Raw genomic sequence first — 25,043 nt, 5'->3', positions numbered from 1 at the left:
AGCATTAACTTGTTCGCAAAGTTGCGAACTGTTTTCACTCTGAGCTGAAAACAGCTAAATACATCTTCATAAGATTGGCTCGGATGTAAGTTTACGTTAGACGTTGTAATTGGGCTTATCGAGAAGCTCTAACAATTCTGAAAGAGTAAGCATCACTTGCGTTTCCGGCATGTCAGACAATAACTTGAGATAATCTAAATCAACCCCTACTCTGACATTGTGTATCCTAGCCGAGGTAATAATATCCCCTTCCTGTCACTACAACAATATTCCAAAAAAAATGTTATTATTCTCTTTCGCTCACTCAATCTCCTACTCACAATGGACACAATAACCTTCACTGCCACTGCCAATCGCTTGTCAATAGTTAATAACGTTTTTTTTCCAACCGTGTCGAATGTGCGTGAAACGCTTGTAGAAGCATAAATAAAAGCAACACGGATAAATCGTCATCGGGGAGGCCCATAATCGTTAAATCACATTCCTAATTGGAAGAACATAATTCACCAAACGGGCGCAGCAAGTACAGCTGTGGGCTGCGCCTACTCGTGCTGGTGGTGGGGTAGAATGAGGGGTCTGGTTGAAGGTTGGCTGACAATTGGTGGCGCCGAGCGCCGAGATAAATGTCGATCGAATTGGTTGGGAAATTGAATTAAATAGGTCATGCAGTGCCAGCGAACCCTCGGCTGATGTAGTTTTACTCCTAAAATCTCTTGTCGATTGGCCCGTCGATTGATGGCAACGTCAACCGGGCCACGAGGGGATGAAATGCGATCCGATTAGTGCTGCCCGGATGTAATCAACGTGGTAAGCTGCAAGTTGTCAGTTCAACATGGTTTTGGTTTCACGATTTTTCTGTAAGCCGACGGAAAAAAAATGGTTTTCATTATATTGCGTGTTTTAACTCTCTCCTTAATTTTTTATTCACTTCCCTTATTTTTAGTCACTTCCTGATTTATAAGTGGTATTTTCGCCAATCCTTAAAGTTAAATCCTGGGGGGCGTTCTTGTGCAAAAAAAAAAAAAAAAACAAACTATTCTCGCTCTAGAAAAGTTAGCTCTATGTCTTTAGTTTTAGTCAGCTTCAATTCCTACCACTTGTGGGGTAACAACTTTCAACAGTCCTTTTCACTCTAGCAGCATAACGATTATTCTTGTGAACTGCACACCTCTCGGAGCAGAGCAATTATTTGCATACTCGCTTATCTTCTGTAATAAAGTAAAAGTCTTTAGTTCCGCACGAAGTTAAATTGAAATTCACTGCTCATTGCCGAACTGTAATTAAAAGTTCAATTCTCGCCAAATCATTGTTCTCTGTGCACAGAAACCAGAACGTGATGTTTGACGCCATGTTTAAATCCATGATAACGATTTCCAGAGACAAGAATGACACTTAAAAGTGGGAAATCGATTATCAACGTCATTCTTAGGTTCGCATTTCTACATTCATTATTTCGCTCAACGAAATTTTAAAACAATTTGCAGAATGACGGTCACGAAATGCTGAAAATGTCTTCTCCTATCTTAAGTATTCCAGACAAATTTTTTCTGACAATTTGAGATTTTCATTCTTTGAAAAAAAAAAAAATGAATAAAATCGTTTGTCGAGCGAAGAATTTCAAATTAAAACTTATGAAGGCATGCACGGATTTTTTTTCTTATGCAGCATTTATGGCTATTTTCAAAATAAAAATTAATTTAATTCCAGATCATTCCAAACAAAGTTGAATTTCTGCAAATTTTGGACTTTACAAAGCTGTATTCTTGGTAACAACGAGGTTTACAAGGTTAACATTAATATTTGTATTGCAATGTCCATCATTTTCGCGTTTTCCATGCGTTCCTGCTTCCATCATTGATTGAAGTGCAACTGTTTGTTATACCCTTTCTGCATAAATACTCAGAAAAATGGACTGGAAAAAGCATCCATTTTTATTCTGCTGAAACGCTAGATGAAAACAATATTCATTTCAGCAAGCAATTAACGAATTCACTGAAAGTAAGTAGGCTTGCACGGAAATCGTGCATAGTACTAAAATATAGGATTAAAAAAATCATACTTAGGATCATTTATTTTGAGTCGTACAGAATGCCGTTGAAATTGTAGTAATTTAGCAAAAAATCTTTTTTTTTTTGACATAGAAACCTATCAATGCTATGGAGCCTCCATCGATTCTGTTATCAAGAGTACACATGGTTGTTTTCAATTTCATAGAACCAAATAATAACTTTCCAATAATGGGAAATCCGATATCATTTTCAGATCTAATTTGAGAAGGATTTCCTTTTGGATGAGGATATGAATTTGAAAGAAAATTCATAGATATGATTTGAAATCTGGTCTGTATTTGTAATCGATCCTGAGTTATGAACTGAGTTTGGATGTATGTACATTAGGCTGTCCCAAAAAAAATCGATGTTGAAAAAGTTAAGGTGCTCAGCCCTAAATTGAAAGATAATATTATTTATAGCATTTTTGTAGAATATTTCGACTTTCTAAAAAAATTGTTTTCAGGTTGCCCAAACGTGATTTATGAAAAAATGAGTTTTTTAAGCTACAAAACCACTTTTTTGCACTTTTTAAAATCTGTTCGATTCCTAGCTTTTTCCATATACTTTTGTATATTTGCAGTAAAAATTTCAGTTCTTGATTAAAAAAAAAATATATGCGTGAAGTGTTTATCTAAAAATTAATGGAAAATTTTTTTTTCTGTGATGTTTAATGGACTCTGGGAGTCAAAAAACTGAATGCAATACTGAATTGAACCATGCAAAATATTCAAAAACAATCCCACAAAAATGGAAAAATATTTGAAAAAAAATAAGAATCCAACAGAATTTAAAAAAGTGCAGAAGAATGGGTTTGTAGCTCAAAAATCACGTTTGGGCAACCTGAAAACAATTATTTAGAAAGTCGAAATGCTCTACAAAAATGCTATAAATGACATTATCTTTCAATTTAGGACTGAGCACCTTGACTTTTCCAACATCGATTTTTTTAGGGACACCCTAATGTACATATATTTAAATATGGGTTGGACATTGATCTTTTTTTTGTTTGGAATTTGATCTAGGTTTAAATCTGAATTATTGGTTGAAACCAGATTTGAATTTTAATTAGAATTCAGATTCAAATTTGTACTTGGATTTGGATCGGTATTAGGATTTCGATTTGAAATTAATTATAATTTCAATTATAAACTTGAATTTTATTTTGAAGCCCCCATTTGACTCTGCCTAATTTCAAAAAATATTAACATTACTGTGTTATCAAAACTCTAACAAATATATTTGAGAAAATCGCAATAGGCCAAAATAATAAAAGCTGGGCAGAGTATTCTGATCCTATGGCTATCATTTTGGCTATGAATAGCTGAAGCATTGTCCTAATCTACAATCGAGCAACACATGCAAACGTGAACTTGAACAAATTGAAGATTTGCTTATCGGATAGTTTGAATTAAAATAATTTGAGAATTATTGTTGTTTTACAAATAAAAAGAGTTTCTATTCATTTGACAAAATCAATAGTATTAACAGATGATATAAATTGATGACAAAAAAGAAATCACACTTTATTAATAAACTTAATTTGAAATCTCATTTTCACTAAGAATTTTTGTTTCATTCCCGGTTCCCGGGGAAGCTCTCGTGTACACATGTTTTACGATGTTCAGTTCATTTTACATAATTTGACAAGCAGAATCTGTAGTTGAATTCGTTTCATAAATTCGTCAACAGTTCACCAATACTGAAGTCTCCTAAGAGTGGGAAGAAAAAAGCGTGTTAGTTAGTTAAAATATAGGGAGTGAGAAATGAGGAATAAAAACTGAGAAGAAAATAGAGAGTAATAAAAAATAAGAAGTAGAAAGTGCAACACAAAAAGTGAAAAGTAATAAGTAATCACTGAGAAATAACAAATGCGAAGTAGAAAGTAAGAAGAAAAAAAGTGAGAAACCAAGAGTTACAAGTGAAAAGTGAGAAGTCAAAAGAGAGAAGTCCAAAGCGAAAAGTAAAAAGCGAGTAGTAAAATGTAGTAGGTGAAAAGAAGGAAGCAAAATGCTAGAAATAAGAAGTGAGAAGCAAAAAGTGAGAAGTGAGAAGAAAAAAGTGAAATGTCAAAAGAGTTAGGTGAAAAATGACAAGTAAAAATAGCAAGTAGAAAGTGAGAAGTAAAAAGTGGCAGGTTGAGAGTGAGAAACAAAAAAAGAGAAGTCAAAAGTAAGAAGTAAAAAGTTAAGAGTGAGGAGTGAAAAGTGACAAGTAGAAAGTGAGAAGAAAAAAATGAGGAGTCCAAAGGGAGAAGTCCAGAATGAAAAGTAAAAAGTGTAACTACTCACTCAAACAAAGTAAGGAGTGAAAAGTTTAAACTAAAAAGTTAAAAGTAATGAGTGGATAGTAAAAAGTGAGAAGTGACAAAGATAACAAAGGTGTTAAGAACAAATTGGCAAGTAAAAAGTTGAAAACGAGAAGTTAAAAGTGAGAAACAAAAAGTGATATTTGTGAAATTTTTTCTAATTCTAGTCACACCTCCTATTCCCGTTCATCTTCGCATTCCCGCGAAACTACATACATTGCCCGCTTTACTAAACTTAAAATGTAAGTCAATATGACAAAAAATGAAATTAGTTCGTAAAGTAAAAAGTGATATGCCGAAAATGAGGAGTGAAAAGTGAGAAGCAAAAATAGAAGAAAAAAGTAAGAAGTGAAAACTGAGAAGTGTAAAAAGAGAAAAGAAAATTGAGAAATCAAAAGTGACAACCAAAAAATGCTATGCACACATTTTTACGGTCTTTACGGTGATCAGTTTATTTATAAAATTCGACATCTTTCCTTCCCCCTTAATTTCACTCAAGTCCATATCAACCACGTGGTGAAGAAATAGTAAAACCTCTGCTGTCCTCCCTGACAACGCTTATGAGATACAGCAAATATGTTGTGAAGAAAACCTTTCCCGTATTTCCAAATTGTGTAAATTTTGACGGCAATCGGTTCAGTAGTTTGGGAGCATAAAAAGGTACGTGTATTTTAGTCATTTTGTGAATTGACATTACATTCTTATTTCTTCAAAATTGTTCACAATTCATGGCATAATATGATATAGCCCTCCCAGCTGGTCCCGAAATACGATGCTGGCCTAACAAGCCAGTCGTCGTAGGTTCGAGTCTCGGCTCGGAAGAGACTGTTAGTGTCAGTAGGATCGTAGCACTAGCCCCGCAATTGTCCTTAACAGTTGGCTGAGAAGTCTGTGTATAATAAACAGAAAGCCGAGTTCTGAATTATGCATACCAAAATATATTGTGAAATATTGTGACATAACTGATCCATTTTAAATCTTGGAAAGCACACTTATTCTTCTGATATTTTAGAAACATGTCTGACACACGAGAATATCTGAATATAAATTTGTTTTGTGAATTTGTCAATAGTTCACAAATAACGAAGTTAAGAGTGTGAAAAATGTAAAAAATTATGAGCGAAAAGTAAAAAATGAGAAATAATAACTGTGAACTAGAAAGTGAGGAGTCAAAATTGTAAAGTGAAAAATGCCATGTAAAAAGTGCCTAGTAAATAACGACAAACAAAAAGTGAGAAAAGAATGAGAAGTAAAAGCGAGAAGTTGAAAGTGAGAGGCAGAAGTGAGATGACAAAAATCAGAAGTAAAAAATTAGAAGTATAAAACAAAATTTAGAAGTTTAAGATGAGAAATAGCATAAGAGAAGGAATAAGTGAGAAGAAAAAGGTATAATACGACAAATCAAAAAGAAGTGAAAAGTGAGAATAAAAAGTAAAAAGTAAAAGTAATAAGTAAAAAGTGAAAAGTACAAAGTAAAAAGTGAGAATTTAAAATTGAAAAGTAAAAAGTGAGAAGAAACAAATGAAAACTCGAAAGTGAGAAGTGAAAAATGAAAAGTTTGAAGTAAAAAGTAGCAATTGAAAAGTGACAAGGAAAAAGTGAGAAACTGAAAATGAGAAGCAAAAAATGAGAAGTTAAAAGTGAGAAGTAAAAAAGTGTACACAAAAATGAGTCGTAAAAAGTGAGAAGTATAAAAAAAAAAGTTAAAAGTCCGAAGTGAGAAGTAAAATGTGACAAGACAAACGTGAGAATTTAAAAGTGGAAGTAAAAAGTAAAGAGTAAACCATGAGGAGTGAAAAGTTAGAAGTGGAAAATGTGAAGAAAAAATTGAGTGTTCAAAATAAGTAGTAGAGTGAGAAGTTCAAAATAGAAAGTGAAAAGTGAGAAGTGAAAAGTGTGAAAAAAGTTACAAGTAATAGCCTTGAGCCAATCTCAAACGGGTCCATCAGAATTTCTACATTCACAAGCTATGAATGGAGAGTAAAAAGTAAGAAGTAACAAATGATAACGCGTCTGAAGTTGTAAAGTAATAAGTGAAAAGTTAAAAATTTAGAAGAAAATTGTGAGAAGTTGAAGGTGAGATGTCAAAAATGAGAAATCAAGTGTGAGAAGTTGAAAAAGAGAAGAAAAAAGTAAGAAGTCAAAAGTGAGAAGTAAAATATGACAAGTAAAAAGTGGGAAGTAAAAAGTAAAGAGTAAACAGTGAGAAAGCAAAAATGAGAAATAAAAAGTGAGTAGTACAAGGTGAGAAATGAAAAGTGTGAAAAAGTTAGAGTTGAAAAGTGAGAAGTTATGAGTGAAAAGCAAAAAGTAAGTAGTAGAAAAAAAAATAAAGTAAGAAGTAGGAAAGGAGAAGAAAAAAGTGAGAAGTTAAAAGTGAGAAGTTAAAAGTGAGGAGAAAAGAGTGAAAAGTGAGAAGGTGAAAATGAGAAGAAAAAAGTTAGAAGTCCAAAACGTGAAGTTCAAAGTGAGAAGTAAAAAGGTCGAAAAAAAAAGTTAGAAGTGAGAAGCAAACACTGAGAAATGAGTGAAAAGTAGAACAGTGAGAGATGAGTGAAAAGGAGAAAGTGAGATGTAACAATTGAAAACAAGTTTCAAGTGTAAAGTTAAAAGTGACAAGCAAAAAGTGAAAAGTCTAAAGTCAGAAGTATATGATATGATAAGTTAAAAGTGAGAAATGGGAAGTAAAAACTGAGAAGTAAAAATAAAGAAGTAAAAACGGAGAAGTGAAAACTTAAAAGTAAAAGGAGAAAAAGTGAAAAGAAAAACGAGAAGAAAAAAGTGAGAAATAAAAAAAAGCTAAAAATTTGGTGTGGCAAACACTTATAAGACAGATTAAATTCAATTTCGTTGAAATACATCTGCTACCATAACTTCTCCATGGCGAATTTAATGACGACCTGTTCAGCGATTTTTGAAGTCATTTAAGGTTGATATCGCTCACTCCCCTTACTCCCTCATGTTTCCTATACTAATGAGATGCAGAAAAGTCTTTACTGATGAATTAACATCGCGGAAATACGCCTCATAGTTATAAACCTCTGTATTTTAACTTGCTGAGTTAACAGAGTGCAAATTGACCCCTCGCCCTTGGCCACGTTTACGCGATAATCGGTTCAGCTTTTCAGTCTATAGGGAACAGGCAGAGAGACAGACATTCGCATTTATAGATATAGATTTAAAAATTGATTAGTAGACTTAAACATTAATTTGTATTTTTCGTGGCTTCAGATTCATATTTAGGTTTGCGTCCGGATTTTTCAATTAAGTTGATTTGAGGTTTTGAGTTCGGTTAGAATTCGGGTTTTATTCCAAACTAGCTCACCCAGCAAACTTTTTTATTTATAGTCTGCAAAAACATGACGAATCAAATATTGAATACGTTCAAACTCGAAAGACAAATCGATGATTGGTTTTATCGGAATAAGAACATCCTCGTCCTAGAATTTATCTTAAAGTGTCATTGCTTGCAATAACACTGTTTTCTGAAAGCTTTACGTCGAACCTTGCTATAAATGTAATTTTGGGTGGTATTCGGTCAATTTAGGCTGTTTCCTAGAAACCGGAAGTCGTCATCTTGGATTCCAAAACGGTGTGTGATGCCGAATCCTGGCCCCTGGGCATCATTCTGGTTACGGAAATATTAATATTATAAGAGATTCTGCCATATTGTACTGTTTTCCAGAAACTGGAAGTCGCTCTCATAAATTCAAAATGGTATACGGAGTCGATTTTTGTCTTCTAAGCTGTTTCCCGGAAAAGTTGGTTGAAATACGTGCTTCATTTGTGTGAAGACTCCCCCTTCCCTCCAAAGTAAGAGAGGTGAAAACATCTAGATTCTTGTATCTAAATTCAAATTGTTTCTGCATTCGGATTTGGATGAAAAAAGTGTTGTGTTTTGATTAAGGTTTTTTATTTAGATTCTAGAGATTTGTTGTGAAATGTTTTGGTAACTTATTTTCAGCATAAATTCTGATTTTTGTGTGACTTCAGATACGAAAATCGAATTGAGTTTGATTTGAATCGGTTTAGGTTTGATTAATTTGGTTTAAGCTGGGTTTCGATTGGAACTAGATATGGATTTGAGTTTAAACCTGTAACAAGATTTAACTATGGATTCGGATTTAAATTTATGTATGAGAATTTGAATTGAAATCAGGAAATGCATTTCACTATGAAATTGAATTGAATATTCTAGATTAGACTATGGTAGATTTGGACTAGAATTTGATGTCAATAGCAATTTGGATTTTGGTTTAGATATCCATCTGAAACTATCTTGATTCGAGTTTGAACTTATGTTTTGATTTGGATTTGAATCAGAATTGAGACAAATTTGTAAATTTATTTCAATTTTGATTTGGACTTTGATTTGAATCTCGTTTCGTATTTGGTCCAAATTCAGGTCCAAATATAATCTTATCTGTAGATTAGATTTTAAATGGACTTAAATTCGAATCCGGAGTTTCATTTGAGTAAGAGTAAAAATTTGAATTTGGAGTTCAATTTGCAACTGAAAACTTCCGAATAAGGACCTGAATTCAAATTGGAGTTGGATATAAACTTATGTTTTGATTTAAAAGGTCCTAATTTGAATCTATATTTTTTTGGTCGGACTAAAATTTGGATTTGGATTAGAATTTCAGTTTGAATATAAATTTGGTCCGAGTAATTTATTTGGTTTGGAATATCGGAATATATGTTAATATGGTTATTCATATTTCGTTCGATAACACATTTTGCTTGATACTATTATAAATTACTCATTGAAAAAACTACTCCAAAATTTGTCCAAATTACAGTGTGACTAAAATCGTATGGTATTTCCCGAACCGAACCACTCTCGTTGATTTCGTGGTCACGTCCCAAACGCATTACCTAAACCTTCCTTTGTTCATCTCAAGTGTGGGTTTTACCACCAACATTATAAATCTGATCCACCGCTGGAGCCACAAAGTGTTACTTGTCGCAAAAAGCAGTAGCTTTTTCCTCCGGCTGCTGGGGCTGAGATGTGTGTCGTAAAAGAAACACAACAATGTACAGTGAAGCTCTGGTCTGGTTGTCGTTGAAACTTTAATTTTTATCATCAAAGTCATTCGCCGGAAGAGAAACAAAAAAAATGGAACAATCTTCACAAAGAAAAGATTGTATTGATTGGACCACAGAAAGAGAAAAAGGAAACTTCCCTCCAGTTTCTAATCGATACAGAAGACCGAAGCACATTGTCATTATGTTTCCCTCTGGAGATCGATGGAATCCGATTAATCCAGTATCGTAGTATTAACTGAAACAACAACCCGCCAGTAGACTGCCACATTGTCTCATCCGGCGGCGCTGGTTGTGCGCCTCCCAAGCGCCGCAATCCGGCTTGGCAAGATGGCAAGACATAAAATAAATATACTAAGAAAGTTGGCGCTGGCAGCCATTTCTCGGTCTTTAGTACTTGTCGGTATTATGAGTAGGATTGCCGGTTTTGCCGATAACAATGTTTGCACAAAAACGGGCGGCAGCTAAAGTGGTCGCAAATTTTACTGCCCATACATGACCAGTTTTGTTGTGTTTTTACGAGGTGCATAATACTGTTGGCCCGGCATTTGTTGTCAGAGCTAATTACAAAAAAATGCACTCTTACGTAGTGAACCGATTGGAAATTCCTATTTTAGTCACCATCTCCTCAAATGGCTCCCAATTCGATTGATGACGTAAGTTTCGTGACCAAATTAGACTGTGGTGAGATAGACGGAAAAATTGGCCGCCAGGCATTGGACGGTTCGGACGCAAAAAGGAGGAAGCGTCAAACATGGATCGCATGCGGAGTCAGGACAATTGGACGGTATTTACGAGCGCTATCATCGTTTTGATTAAGAAATTCATGGCGTCATCGCTGCCCTGACTGAGAGTCCTGACGGCGGATGGAGCCAAACTTCCAGCTGAGGATGGGTAATTTATGACTGCTGCGAGGGAAATTATTCAAGGCAGAAATATTCCAAAATGTTTTCTCGGTAGGGTGCCACAAGACACTCTCTCTCCTGGCGCGTACGGTAGTTACTAACTGAATGCTATCTCTCTGTTGGCTTTTGGCAGCTAGCTACGGCTTACAAGAGCCTACGGAAACCGGGAACTATGAAACTAGAAGATATAATCTAATTATCATGGTCGGGTTGATGACGACAATTAGATCGGACCATCAATTTAAGGGAGCTAAACTCGTGAACAATGACCGATTTATGTATCGCTCTATTGTTTGCTGTCTGCAAACAGGTTCAGGATTACCGTTGACCTTTTGTGATTAAACTTGCATTAGAGTGCTATTGACGATAGTGTTACTTAGGTGGTACATATTTCATGCTTGAAAGAGGATTTTATAGTCTCCGTACGATTGCATTGTTAGAGCATTCGTTGTGGTGTTGGTATAGGAATCAAAAAAGTTCGTTAGTTTGTTACAGGTAAAATTCTTACATCTATAATTAAGTCCGGCTCGGCCTCTAGGAACGAATGTGGCACTTTTCAACGAAAAGAATCAACGCTCAACAAATGTCGTTGCCGAAATTAACCTAGTGTTTTTTTTTTTACTCTAGGCGGTATTTGGTTGGCTATTTCCGAACTCTAGATATCATCCCGATTCCTGTATTAAATCGAATGGCCTTCGACCTCATTGGGGGCCATCCACATACCACGTGGACAGATTTTTAACGATTTTGATCCCTTCCCCCTCCCCCTCCGTGGACAACTGCCCATATAAATTCTAAAAAAATTGTATGGACCGTGGACATTTGCCAATAAACCCCCTCCCCCCCAAAGCTGTCCACGTGGTATGTGGATGGGTTGAAATCTGAGTTCAATATATGGTTCTCTTCTCTCGCACAACCTAATCAAATAAAACATAGAAATTGTAAAAACTTAATTTTTTTCTAACAAACTCAAATAATAATAAAATTTAACGGATCATTATTTTCTTTAACTTCAAAACTTGTATTGTCTGTACGTTTTCAGGATTCTCTTAGGCTGGTCGGTATTAGTGACTTTTCGAAAAACCGGTATTTCGGTATTCATAAAAATAAAAACCGATAAAACCGGTAAAAAACCGGTATTTTTATTTTTTTCGGATTTATACAAACCAAGGGCGACTCGTGGTCTTTGAGCCTACTTTTGTTCAACTTGGTATAAAATTTTGAAAATCATAGTTTGGGGAAATAATGGCAATCATGTCCGCGAAAACACACAAGTCATTCTCTCTGTACTATTAAATAATAAAACTGAAAAATAGTTAAATGTATACATAAATTTGGATTTCAAATTTATTCTTTGCTCAACGTCTCAGGTTGCACCTATAAACGTGTCGCTGCATAATTATGTTTTGCATTTATGAGGTTTTTTTTGTAAGATTTGGACCACTGCGACCATTGTTTTGATCTTTTGTGCTATATGATCTAGTTACAACACTGGATAAATTTAACAGTGTTTGAAAAACTTCAATGAAGAAATTCAGTGATATGATTAATTTCGACACTCATATTACCAAAACAGCATGCAGATATTTATTTCAATTTTCTTTCACACCGCCGAACTTAGTTTTCCATTACTGAATAACTTTAAAATTCTTAGAGAAACAATATTTGAAACTGTTGAGAAAAGTAAATGAATGAAGAAGAAAATGGAATGACGATCAGAAAAAAATTTACATTTTACAAATCCGAAGGAATCGAAGGTAAATTCTTCTCTATTCTAAATTATGAAGTTGGCAATGTATGTGATTTTTCAAGGATGCTAATAATAAACACAGGCTAAGGATGTTATATTGACTTGGAAAAAATTTCCCTCGTCCAAACGGAACACCATGCCGGAGACATCGGAGATTGCGGGTTCGTATCCCGTCTGCTGTCCCGTTGTCAGCTAGAATTATTCCTAATAAAATCCGCTGCAGTTTGGGCGGCGAAGCTTTGACCATGCTACAGCTAATTAAATTTTACTTTTTTAAGGATCAGTAATTTCTAGGATGAAATTCTTTATTGATTGATTATTTCATCTAGGGAATAACTTTGTATCAGGAGCAACTTGTCTATAACTAGGTGCAACCTGTGAAATGCACATGGAGACGCCAAACAAAAAATTAATTTCTAATGCAATATATTACTATATTTTTAGTTATATTATTTATATATTATTTTTTTAGTTTTACCTTTAAATAGCGCAAAACGAATAATGACTTGCGTTTTTTCGCGGACATTATTGTGATTACTGCTTTAAACTTGAACTGGTAGGTTCAAAATTAACGAATTGCCTCTGTAGGTATGGGTGTGTAAAGAAATCAGCTGTTCTACTTAGAAAATAAATGTTTTGCTTTATTGATATGAAGTTTTCTGACATCTTATCGATACACACAAACACATCGTCTGAATCCAAGCAGAACAAACAAAAATTAATTAATAGCCTAAGGGCAAATAATTATTATATATTATATACACCTTCATGTGATTTGTAACGCCTACTTAAGTGGGTAGCATTTATTAGCCTTATAATGATTTATGAATATTATGACAAGTTTTTTTTTTAATTTTAAGAAAAATACCGAAAATACCGGTTTTTTCGCCTCTCGAATACCGGTATTTCGGTATTGAAAAAAATATCGGTTTTACCGGTTTTACCGGTTTTACCGGTTTTTGTTTTACCGGTAAACCACCCTAGATTCTCTAGAGGGTTTAAAATGTGGAGGAGCGCCATCACTTTACGAACTAATTTTATATTGTGTCTTACATACAGTCATTTTAAGTTTTGTAAAGCGGTCGTACGAGGGTGCGAAAAACGAGAACAGTTACACTTAGAAAAAACTTCGTCATCCAAACGGGACTGGAAACTGCAATCTCAGAAATCTCCAGGATGAAGTTTGTTCGCAGTACCAACCGCTCGAAAACTCCAAGGGCGCTGAGGTCCTGTGAGAGCAGTGTTGTCGTCTCTAGCTCATAGAGAACCACCGGTCTAACTAGTCTATTGTACAGTTTCAACTTAGTCTTACGAAGTGCAAAGAAGGCACGATTTTCCGCTTGAATGCGTCCTCGAATCAACTTGTTGGTGTTGTTTTCAACGATCACCAGCGATCCTACCTACTACCAGCTTAAGTCTACTACCAGCTTAAGCTCATCGCCGTCTACGACGACCCGGGGTGGGAGGCTAACATTGTTCTCCTTGGAACCTCTTCCCTTCGTATACTTTGTTTTTTGACGCATTGATCAGCAGTCGAATATGCTAAGCTTCCGCTTTTAGTCTGGTGTAGGTTTCCTTTATCGTTGCAAAATTGCGTACTATGATGTCGACGTCTTCGCTTTTCGTATAACACCTCCGAGGGCGATGTTGAAAAGTAAACAGGAAAGTCCATCACCTCATCTCAATCCTGGGCATGACTCGAAGGGACTCTAGAGTATCCCCAAAACACTCACGAAATACATCACACGATTCATGGTAGCCTGGATCAGCCGCGTCAGTTTGGCCGAGAAAATATCCTCGTTCTTGTGCGTGATCTGCCATGATCCCGTTCAACTGTATCATAGGCTGCCTTGAAGTCGATAAAAATGTGATACGCGGAGACGTTGTGCTTACGACATTTTTGCAAAATCTGTTGAATTGAATTGAATTTCTGGTCCGTAGTTGCGCGGACTCTCATGAAACCCGCCTCTGGTACTGCCCCGTCGAACCTTCTAGTTGAAAGTGTTAGACGTTGGAATAGAACTTGGAAGCAGCGTTAATGAGCGTAATGCCACGATAATTGAAGCACTTCAGCGTGTCACCCTTCTTATCTATAGAGCAGACGAATCCCTCCATCCACTCTTCTGGCAGTTTCTCCTCTGCCCAGATCTTTGAAGTGATCCAGTGCAATGCTTGAGCGAGTGGTTCTTTACCATGTTCGCAGGTCGTCTTACCGGTGGCTTTGTTGTTGTTCAGCCTTTCAATCCGGATACTGCAGGTTCAGGTCCGTTCCAGTTCCGCTTCGGTTTGTTGCATCGCCGAGAATGATAAGAATAATATAGTATCCTACCTTCTACTATTATGTCCTGTTCCTAGCACGGCTTGATAAATCACACACTGCCTTGTGAGAGTCTCTTTTATAACTGAGAGAGTGTCTGTCTTACACGCTGTGTATAGCGACTTATTACAACTACGGCTCGTGAGTAGTCGAGACACCAAGATGGTGGCTAAAAATGAAATTAATTCGTAAAGTAATCTCTGCATAATGGAGTTCTTTCGTCAAAAGCGTTTTGGTGGGCATCATAAATACACAAAAGTTGGATGATGTGGAACCACATCAATATTGCACGAAGTTAGCACCACTCTTGATCAAGTTAGAAACCAGTACAACGAATATGTGTTGTTCTTAACGCATTTAGAGCTCTAGCATATTTTAAATGTATTAGACGGCTGCATTACACCTATGAAGTATCAACCGGTGCTAGTATCATCATGATGAATTGTACTGGTAATGTTTTTCAGAAGGTTGCTATCGTTGAAGCAGTGCAACCAGCAATCAATAGTGATGATTTCGGTACTGACTAGATTAATGTAAATATTAACTTAGCCAAATATTAACAGTGCAGAACTGTCACTTCAATTGTACACTGTGAAATGACGTTTCAGGCAATTTGAAAAACTGCATCTATCACTTCTATTCACAAGTCCGGCAACGTGAATCGAGTAAGAACTACCGCGGTATTTGTATATTCTATTGTTTGGAAATACTTACTTCGAGAAACTCGTACACAACGTGCTGTACGCAGCATCAGTACCTCTCATTGCAAACAGTCCGGTTTTTTTGCGACATCGTTCAACTACAACAAACTGTGCTAATCGATGCGGTGTACATCGAATTCGCGAAACTACTCGTTACCGTTCCTTACAACCATGTCATCGTAAATATTAAGCATGTTGGCTTTCCAAAATGGATTCCGAACTAGATTCTGCCATACCTATCCGGTCGCACCTTATACGTTGATACGTTAACTAAGCTCTATTCTGCCAATTTCGCATCACGTTTGGCGTACCCCAAGGTAGTGTTCTTGAACCGCTGTTATTTAACACCTACCTAAATGGTCTGTGCCTGCTAATATCCTTTTCAAACGCTCACTTGCCGATGACCTAAAAGTATTATGTGTAATTGTGTCTACGGATGACTGCGGTGGTGAGGTGTGATGATAACGGTATGTGTGTTTAAAGTACAAAACGCAAAACTATATATTTTGCACGCTCTGCCATTCTAGTTCATCACTATCGGAATACATATAGTTTGCTTGTCTTTCAGTCACGCGCACGCAAACAAAAGTTACTCAAATTGCCTTTTTCCCAAGCAAACTTTGAACCTGAGGTACACTAAAGTTTGTTATTTTTTTTAGTGTAGCAACGCAAACACTCCTGTTTTGACTACAAGTTACCTTTGCTTTTAGTTCTCCACTCACCTCCTCTCGCCTGGTATGCAGAAAGTCGCAAGGAAATCAAAGCTAACTGCGTCTTAACTAATATTCGGCACACGTGTTAAATTAGCACATGGCTATGGGTTATGATGCAGTTGCATCGACAAAAACCGCCAAAAACGTAATAAAGGGCGGAAGGCAGTTTCAAGATGTAAGAAAGACATAATATCAAAGATATCAAGCATGTAAATGAAATCTGAAGTTACCCAAACCACTGTCAGTTGATTATGAACGTTACTTTATAGTTACATGTCCAACATGTCCAATAAGTTCTGTAATGTCATGGCATTGCCATCAAAATCAGGTTGTCAAGTTATGGAATAAGGCAGTACCTGTTGTAATTCATTGAGGATAGACTATGAAAAAATCAAGAACATGATGGGGATTATAAACCTTTTGCTCGAGAAAATAAGCAGCTTGGATTTTTTTAAGTGTGTAGTGTAAGTGTATTTATAAAAATTGAAGAAAACCGGGTGTAGCTCGGCAAAGCTACAGTGAGCAAAATTCGTTTAAATGCAGTGTTATATTTTACCGTTCTGGTGAGTTAGTGTACATTATTAAAATTTATCACTGTTGCATATGTTGGTTTACCCAAAGCATAGTTTCTTGCACTATTGATTTTAATTATAAGTTCTTATTTGATTGGGTAAGAGAAAAAAATAAGTTGTAATCAGAGAAATTCGTTTAAACGCACGTATTATTTTTCAATGATAACAAAGATTTTATTTACATTAAAACATTAACCAATACTCAATATTTAGTTGGCTTTCCGTTCATACGAATAGTTTCGAAAATTCTGTTCGGCATCGAATTTACGAGATTTTTCAGCGTTTCAGCAGAAATTGACTTCCAGGCGTCTCTCACAGCGGTTTCTAATTCCTTAACTGTCCCGTACTGCTTTCCACCTCGGTATACACGTCGAGCGAGGATTCCCCGGAGGTTCTCTATCGGGTTTAAGTCCGGGCTACGGGCTGGCCAGTCCAGAACCCTGATTTCCCGCTCCAAAAACCATTCCATACTTCTTTTGCTGACATGAATTGCCGCATTATCTTGCTGAAAATGCAGTTTGTTGGCATATAATCCTCGATAAATGGAATCAGAAGTTTATCCAGCAGTTCCACATACATTTCCGAGTTCATCCTGGTAGGAATGGTACAAATCGGAGTCTTTCCGTGAAGCGAAAAACCACCCCAAACCATGAGTGTTCCGCCTCCGAAGTTTCGGCTCAGTTTAACCTCGGGCTCCTTTCTCAAATCATGCCAATAGTACGCGCAACAGTCGGGGCCATCTAGATTGAATTTCTTTTCATCTGAAAATATCACAGTATCCCATTCATTTCGCCATGTCATATACTTTTTGGCAAAATCCAGTCTCATCTGAATATGACGTTGCGTTAGATTCGGTTTCTTGACCTTTTTTGTATACCTAAAATGTCCAGATCCACGCAGTATCTGTGCAATTCGTTTATTGGCAATCGGGAGTCCAAGATCCTCCTTAATATCCGACGAGTTGAACTTTCCAGTGCCAGCCAGCTCCAAAATGCGGTTCCTGTCACGATTACTTATTTTGGTATTCCCCTTAATTTTTTCTTAGCACCGTATTCATCACCTGTTTAAGCAAATTTCGAATCATTGTTTCGGATCTATTTACTCTCCTCGCAATTTCACGGTTACTCATGCCAGTTTTTCAAGTTCCATAGCAACTTTTTGCTCTGACTCACTCAAGTAAGGTTTTTTCGCCATTTCGTAACCTTAGATCAACAAAAAAGCCAGCATCAACTTGAGCTCCGCGTACTAACACTACTACAATACTAAGCTGACAGATCATCAAGGTTTTCGATATTGCAGGTGAGCCCGTTGATGATTTTTAATGGTGTGCGTTTAAACGAATTTCCCCCCTTGAAACCTATTATTGTCTCTAACAGCGCCGAATGTTAATTTGAAATTAAAATCAGTACTACAATTAACTATGATTTGTGTTAGCTAACATTTTAATGTCTTAGTTTTATTATTGTTCGTCAAATTACCAGAAGAATAAAATATGATGCTGCGTTTAAACGAATTTTCCACACTGCAAAATGCAATATCGAGTTTCAAGTTAAAAACACCATATCGAGTTTCAAGTTAAGCTATTGGCGCGTGACAAGCCGCACTTGAAATCTATCCAACTTTCTTTCTCAAAGCTCTAACAAAATTTACAAAAATGTTCTCAAGAAGTATTAAATAAAGATAGAGCAATATGATTTTTTTTTTTCATATTTTTAAAAATAGGAAAGACATCTAACCTACACAAGGCATACTGCACATATTGTACCCCAAATTAATTTTTTAAGTATACTACGACGTTCAAGATGTACGGAGAAAGGGATAATTTATTTGCTGATACGTGGAAATTTTAGCTGTTACAAAAAAATTTAGAGTATAAGATAAACCCATTCCCGACGGGTGACATTCAAACTTTGATTCAAGTTCAATAATTAACTATATAATTTTCACGATGAAATTGTTCAGCAAGGCTAGAGAACAGATTGATCTTCAATATGCAGTAGAGTTTGTGTTAATTGTGTATATAGTTGATGTGTAATAAGAGTTTGAAGTACATTTTTTGAGGTAAAAACTGATTTCTCTCCGCCGGGATCAGGTTAAGCTATTGGTCATTATTTTTAAACATTATGTACTATTTTGATTTAAGATATTTTTGAATATCGACATGAAATTTTCAAAGTTTTCCAAATTAAACATAGGTTTATCTACTATCCTACAAATGCGCTACAGTAAGCCAACTTTTTTTTTAATTTTTTATTAAATAATATTTGTTTGTTTATGTAGAAGAAGACGAAAACAAAGAAGTAGACAAAGGTGGTGGTGATGGGATGAGAATTGTTATGTTGTTACGCAACACTAGAAAAGGTTTCTGTGATGGAACGCAGATGACAGATGTTTCATGCGCGTCATTTATCATGTGTAAAGTTATACCGGGGTATTAGAGAGGGATTTGAACTACCCATCATTAAAAGTACTTCGTCATTCCAATTGCAGAGACAAACTTTTGCATGTGTTTATTTTTTTGGGCAATTTTTCAATCACATTCAGTTTTAGTTATTTTGTAGGTTTAGTTTGAATATAACATATGTAAAATCAAACAATTGTAAATCAACAATAATTCAAGTAATGAAATTTAAAAAAAATACAATCTCGGTGTGACTATTGACGAAGAGCTCAACTTCAACGATCATATAGGGACTAGAACTGCGAAGCTTTTCCGTACTGGGGTTTGTTCGCCGTCTCGCTTCTGAATTCACGGACATTTTTGCTATAAAGTCACTCTATTGCACGTTGGTGTGCAGCATGCTGGAGTACGCTACGCATGTCTGGTCCCCGCAGAAGAACGGTCACTTCCTTGGAACGACCCAGTGGAACTTCCCCCTTACCCTGATTGATGTCAACTCATATTTTTTGAGTCGCTGTTAGCCAGAAGTAATAAAGCGCAGCGTCTTCTTGTTTTCGTTATACTTTAAGGAGTAATTAACTGCCCTGTTTTTCTCGAGAAAATGCATATAAATATCGCTCCTCGTGGTTTCCGGATATAAAAATGTCCAGGACAAATGTATTCACTTGTTCAACAATGATTACGACAAGTTCGATTTTAACATGACTAAAAGTGTTTCTAAAATCCGAAAAATGTTATAGAATAAGTATACAGTCTGTACAATATTTTGGTCAAAGATGGTGATGTTAAATAAATGAATGAATGATTTGAACCCAAGGAAACCTGAGCGTCGTTTTTTCGTCTGAGAACCTGCTCCAGCGGAAAAAAGGAATAGTTTTCTTCATTGCATTGTGATGGATGATGAAAAATGGTGAAAAAATGGAAATCCATGAGGGCTGCACGATCATGCTATTACATCGTCAGCTCGAACGAATATACACGCTGTAAAGGGTATGCAGAGACACCAAGTCGGTGTATTTTACTAAATATGAGATGTTTACACCGAAAGAAACCATCACTGGGGAATCGGTTTCAATTGACGTGATTTGACCGAGAACTGCGCGAAAAACGACGACAATACTAGCGAAAGCACAGAAAGCGATTCTACTGCATAACAACACTCGGCCTTATACTACAAAAGTCGTTGAACCTTACGTAAAAACGCTCAAATGGGAAGATCTACCCCAGCTACCATATTCCCCGAGTATGGCTTCGTCCGATTATTATCTATTCCGTGCAATGAAAACATCGACAAATGGTCGAATTATCATTTTCAGGAAATTTCGCCTTATTTTGCACTATTCTAAATTTCATTTTCGATGTTTTACGAGCATCCGGACTCTGTTTTCGATCGTTTCGAATGATAGCCCATTTCTTCAAATTTTTGACCGCTCGTTATAAATTAAGCCTTTCAACACTGCATGAATGATATTTTTGTTGTTTGTTTTTGACGGTCAGCATCAGCGATGGAAAAAATCACTTCCTACGAATTTGGAATACAAATTAATGTCGTTTTCGTTTTCGCAGTGTAGCTACACTTTTTCCGGACTATACTTTGCAGCTTCAAATAAAACATTTTCAGTGTCGTTGCATTGGTATGCGTAATAAAGGGGATAGCTGTCAATTCGTTTTGTTTTGGTCATAATCGCATTCGTCATTTTGTCTCGTTTCCATTTCATATGTCCATCTCGCAAATGTGCTGAAAAAAAAAAATTATTTGACACTTTACCACGAGGAACGAGAACCAAAACAAACCAGTTTTGACACATACGTGTGAATGTGTTGGTAACTTCCTACAGTACACTCTGCTTTTTTCGGGTGTCGTCAGAGACAGAAAAAGGGTAGTCCGAGAAGTCAAATAAAACATTTACAGTGTCAAAAGTGTCGTTTGAGTGTCGAAATCATATTCTCCTGTTGTTATCCTTTCTTCCCCTAACGACGGGCGTATGGAAAGACAAACACAATGAGCGAATCGCTTCTCAGGTCTGATGTAGTCTACCCGATCAGAAGAGCATAACTAAAAAATTATAAAATTCTATTAACGCGAGATACAAATAACAAATTTTGATACATTTTTGTATTTTTCCATATAATTTTGATAACAAAATTGAATCTGAATGAGTTATAATAACAAAACCTGAAATGAAGTAGTTCTGAAACAAGGCTAACTAATTTTTCGTTTTTATCAAAACCTGTTGTTTCTAACAATGTTTATTATTATATTGCTCTACATACTATCTTGTTAGAAAGCTGATACATTAGTAACAAATTTTGATATGTGTTTGATACTAGTAGAATCATTTCTGTTATATTTTCCGTTGTTTTAACACCTAACGGGATCAAATTGAAAACACAGCCTGTAAGGTTTTTCCCGTAACAAACTAACAGCTTCTGTTACATTCTTGTTTTTTCTTTCTGATCGGGTGATCGGTTCTCCTAAAAACCCATGTACCAAATCATCATTTTATTATGAGTTGAGAGGATTCAGGATTAGACGCAGTCTGTTACAGGAGTTGTACAGATCGAGATTTAACGACGACTGCATCATATTCGTCTCATTTCCATCACTAATCACAATATTTTAAAAAGGATTATTTATTTCCATTATTACCTCTGGAGAGGAATTAGAACTCCTTTCATACGCATAGCATAGCACAGCATAGGTAGACTGCCCATAGTTGCACTCAGTGATTGGTCGAACCAACAAAATTGCTAAATGATTCAGATGAATGGTTCTTGGGACTAGCATTACATTCTCATTGTGCAATTTTTACTGGCTCATACTTTTACAACTGTCCAATACCGTCGCCGGCCACGATCAAAAGGCGGTACTACTTGGGAAGGAAAGGGATTATGATGCTCGTTTTGTTTAGAGACCGCGGGTTTCACTGCATCTCTACAAGTATCACAGGATAGGATTTGTAGTAATATAAAATACACAGCTCTGGTAGTTTTCTGGTGAATGATACAATACGTTACGCGAAACGAAATTTCCAATATCACGAAGCATCCTGTGTAATAATATAATAAACTATGATGAGAACAATAAATAATAATTAAAAAGATGATGTTCAGATGTAGAAAAGGAAACGTTGTTTTTTTTTCATCGTCAAGGCATATCTTCTAGAACAAGGAGGTTTTTATAATCCGAGCATCCGAGCACGACTGTAAAAAATGATTGATTCCCGCGTACGTTGTCTCTCTCTCAGGCGCGATCAAATAATAATAAAAGGCGAGTCGAAAAGAAATTGCATTGAAATCCACATTTCGCTATGAAATTCACTAATTTTACATTTTTCACATGCGGTTCACTAAATTCCTTTGCGCCCGTCACTCCCCGAGAGCCGAATTGATGATTTCGTCAATTTTGTGGGGAGGAAGCAGACAATCGATCTCCTTATTTAGCGCGTCCTGCATGTTTGCCGTTACTGTTTCTTCCGGTTCGGTACTGTTTTTTGTACCCGGGACACACTCACTACACGACAATACAGCCAATGAGTTGACGCTGCTTGGGATGTCCGAAAACAGGGAAGACACTGCTCAGAATTGAAAAATATTGGTATGTTTTCTAAATTTGAGCAAAAATTTGCACGCGAAAACTTTTTTACGTCCACTCGCGGTCGCAGGTTGCTTCGATCTCCAGGAATTAGAACTCCTTTCATACGGGAAACAAAGTTTTTACTTATTAGGAATTAAAACCCATTCAATTAAAATAGGACTCGACATTTGACAATTTGTCCAGGAAACTGACATTCAGATTATTTAATATAAAAAATACTTAATGTTATAAAACTTTGACTATCACTATTGACAATAAAATATATCCTTAATTTATAACAACTCTATTCCATTCGTCACATCAATCTGAAATGAAATTATACAATTAAAAAAGAATACAGAATGTAAAAAAATGATACTTAATTTCTCTTTACTTTCAGGTTTGTTGTCCTCGTAATTTGTTCTTTCCACTGTAAGTACTAGTATCGTGTTAAAAAATATAAAAGTTTGTAATGAATAAAATCTGCACATACTTAAATTGCTCTAACTTTTGATCCGTTGAATAAAATTAATTTAAGTTTTGAGTGTAGATGCATTTTTGACACTATAAAAGTTGGTTTCACTATTTAGAGAATGAGAATCTTTCGCACCTTGACACCGGACAAAAACTAGGAGTCGTGAATTTCACGGTTTTTGGTATTAAAAAACGTTTCGAAGAACGTCTGACTACCGATCGGAAGTCAAGATCCGGAAAAAAAGTCATCCACATAGTGACAAGGATCATAAGCGCGTAGATGGGACCTCCAACCGAAAACCGAAAGCATTCACAAAATAACTGCTGCTAGACTTTCGTGCAGGTTGTCAAAACTCGAGCCCAACTACGTACGTTCAAGTGCAAAATTATACGACCAAGAGATGTGATATGCTTAATGGACAACGAGATTCGTGTTAATGATGGACTTCGAACAGATTTCAGGAAACCTGTTTTTACTGCTAAAGTTAAGTTTGATGTTCCAGAGAACTCCTGCGGACAGAAGATGCCCAAGTTCGCCTAGAAGTTCTTGACTAGGCAAGCAATTTTTTCCTGCGGAAATCAGAGCACACCTTTCATTCCCTAAGCACCATAAATGGACAGGTGTATCTGTAAGAGTGTCTCCAAAAGCGGCTTCCCTCTCTCTCTTCTGAAGGCGCGCAACGGTCCAACGATCTTTTGGTCGGATTTGGCATCATGCCACTACATGCTTAACGTGCTGAAGTGGTATGAGGCGAATATTATCGATTTCGTGCCGAAAGTTCTTAAACTACGACCAATCGAGAAATACTGGGCTATTTAAGATGGAGCATCTTCTGAAACATCATACAGTAGTGAAGACAATTGAAAAAATGCAGAAATCATGCGTAAATATGAAGAAAATGTTCGACTCCGAGGTTGTGCTAAACCATATGGCCGGGGTTGGGATCAAAGAGCATTTGGATATAAAAGCGAAAAATGTCAATGATGACAAAACTAACTTTATTTGTTTCTTTTTACGCCTTGAATTGATATTGTGTGTGTGAAACTAAACTCGTACACCCTTTCTCAATTATGAATAAACTCCACCGCTCTAAATACAGATACAGTACCCAACAGCAAACAGCAAACAACATGGTTATTTAATCAAAATCGGCGAAAATTGGAGAATTAATTTTTTAACAGCCATCACTTTGAACTGACTAAATTGTAATAATAATAATAGCTTTTTCTTTTCCGTTGGTATTTTTCCATAACGGAAATACAAACTGTTTACAAGATATAAAAAATTTGTGCCCAGAGTAGTATTCATGGTACAGACCTCACGAAGCACATAATGTAGATCGCAAAAAACACTCCCCGTCATAAAAAAACCAAATGAATTTCATAAAGTCCGATTATCATTTTTAACGGGTATCAAATGCACAGCAGATCAAAACTGTCCGTGTGCGTGATTGTCGGAATGATGATCCATCGTAAAACAAACCGATGAATTCCCTCCTCCAGCCAAACCGAGCCGCCAAGTTCCGTAATGATGCGTAAACATGTCATCAAACAAAGCATGAAAATATGGCCTACACCGTGGGCAACTTGCATGTCCGGACGACATAAATACGCCTCTCGCAAACTTGCGGCACCAAACAGTATACTCGCATGTAATGGTAAGCAGTTTTCTAATCCACCCACGTTGAACCGGCGCGCTGCCTGCTAGCGGAAGTGACGTATCCAATATCCACGAGGAAGAGCCGCACATTGTCGTACCAATTTGTGTACAGACACCGAATGTGCGCAATATTTGATGAAGCATTCTGGCGTCTTGCCAAAACTGTGCCTAGACCTATCGCCGCTTCTGAGATTTGCTCCCCACACGTGCTGACGTTCTCTCAGCTCTTCTGGTGACTTCTCGTCAAGTGTTAAATCAAAGAAGACATCACCACCGCCAGTAATCGGCTATTTTTAGGCTACCGGAGGACGGTGTGGATTGGGTTGCTAGGAACACCCTACGACGAGTTTTTGTTCAGTCACCAATACTAATTGCAAACACAAACGATTCTGCTAATTAACTGAAATCGGAATCATAGACCTGTCGAAATAAAGTTATCTCATATATGTAGATTTGTCAGTCGTAACTAGATTGTTATTGACATTTGTAACATTTTTGAGATTATCGGAATTTTTGATGTATCCGACATTTTTTAGATTTCAGCTTTCAATTTTGGAATCGTGGAGTGATC

General features: G+C 36.3%; 1 protein-coding gene across 7 annotated transcripts in view; it reads left to right on the top strand.

Annotated features, from left to right (window-relative positions):
• The window catches only part of LOC129726828 (FMRFamide receptor), a 274,529-nt gene that overhangs the window by 181,849 nt on the left and 67,637 nt on the right, over positions 1–25,043 (top strand). For 2 of the 7 annotated variants that reach the window (XM_055683968.1, XM_055683967.1), the window contains one exon: positions 22,739–22,770. The exons of the other annotated variants lie outside the window; for them this stretch is intronic. The gene's annotated coding sequence lies outside the window, so the exon portion shown is untranslated. The remainder of the gene's footprint in view (positions 1–22,738; positions 22,771–25,043) is intronic. 7 annotated transcript variants of the gene reach the window in all.

The sequence above is a fragment of the Wyeomyia smithii genome, chromosome 3, assembly GCF_029784165.1.
Source record: "Wyeomyia smithii strain HCP4-BCI-WySm-NY-G18 chromosome 3, ASM2978416v1, whole genome shotgun sequence".
Lineage (NCBI taxonomy): Eukaryota > Metazoa > Arthropoda > Insecta > Diptera > Culicidae > Wyeomyia > Wyeomyia smithii.
Note: the sequence above shows the minus strand (reverse complement) of the source record. Positions and strands in the feature narration are given on the sequence as shown.